This window comes from Pteropus alecto, unplaced genomic scaffold (assembly GCF_000325575.1).
Source record: "Pteropus alecto unplaced genomic scaffold, ASM32557v1 scaffold37, whole genome shotgun sequence".
NCBI classification, from domain to species: domain Eukaryota; kingdom Metazoa; phylum Chordata; class Mammalia; order Chiroptera; family Pteropodidae; genus Pteropus; species Pteropus alecto.
Window position 1 is genome coordinate 707350 of NW_006440605.1, and position 1096 is coordinate 708445.

Below are 1096 nucleotides of genomic sequence, written 5' to 3' on the forward strand. Positions count from 1 at the left end.
AAAAAACAAAACAAAACCCTGGGGTGGCAATACTTATACCAGACAAAATAAACTTTGAGACAAAGGCTATTGTAACAAGAGATAAAGAAGGACCCAGTAATCCCACTTCTGGGTATTTATCTGAAGAAACCCCAAACACTACTTCAAAGGGACATGTGAATCCTTATGTTTACTGCAGCATTATTTACAATAGCCAAGACATGGAGGCAACCTGGGTGTCCAATGGATGAATGGATAAAGAGGTGGGACATGTATACAGTATTACTCAAATATAAAAAAGAATGAAAACTTGCCATCTGCAACAACATGGATGGACCTAGAGGGTATTGTGCTGAGTGGAGTAAGTCAGACAGAGAAAGACAAATACTATATTATTTCACTTAGATGTGGAATCTAAAGAACAAAATAAACAAACAAAACAGAAATAAACACATAGATACAGAGAATATTTTACTTGTTGCTGGGGGGTGGGCAAAAAAGGGGAAGGGATTAGAAAGTACAAATTGTTAGTTACAAAATAGTCATGGATATATAAAGTATAGCATAAGGGTTATAGTCAAGAATATTGTAATAACTACGCGTGGTGTCAGATGGGTACTAGATTTATTGGGGGGATCACTTTGTAAGTTATATAAATGTCTAATCACTATGTTGTACACCTGAAACTAATATAATATTGTATGCCAACTGCAACTGAAAAAAATTATTAAAAAAAAAAAGAATGAGTCTATGGCCATGCCACCCTGAACATGCCCGATCTCGTCTGATATTGGAAGCTAAGCAGGTCGGCCCTGGTTAGTACTTGGATGGGAGACCACCTAGGAAGACCAGGTGCTATAGGTGTAAAAAAAAAAAAAAATAGAACAGGCCTCTTAGCACCAAACAGATGCCCAATAAATGTTGTTTCCCTCCCCCTTCTTTAAAGAACAAAAACTCCTCCAAAAGATCTGTAATATATTCATGAATTGGGTATTTCACACTCTGTTCAATCATTCTACCAGCACCAGTCACTCTGGTCATGTCACCTCTTCTCCACCAAGAAGATACAATCAATAATAATTCATTTAGTCCTTTAAGAAACACTGATGGAGTGCCT

General features: G+C 37.0%; 1 pseudogene; it reads left to right on the forward strand.

Moving 5' to 3' along the window:
- The first annotated feature begins 725 nt into the window (after positions 1-725).
- LOC112484170 lies at positions 726-843 on the forward strand (annotated as a pseudogene).
- Positions 844-1096: the final 253 nt, after the last annotated feature.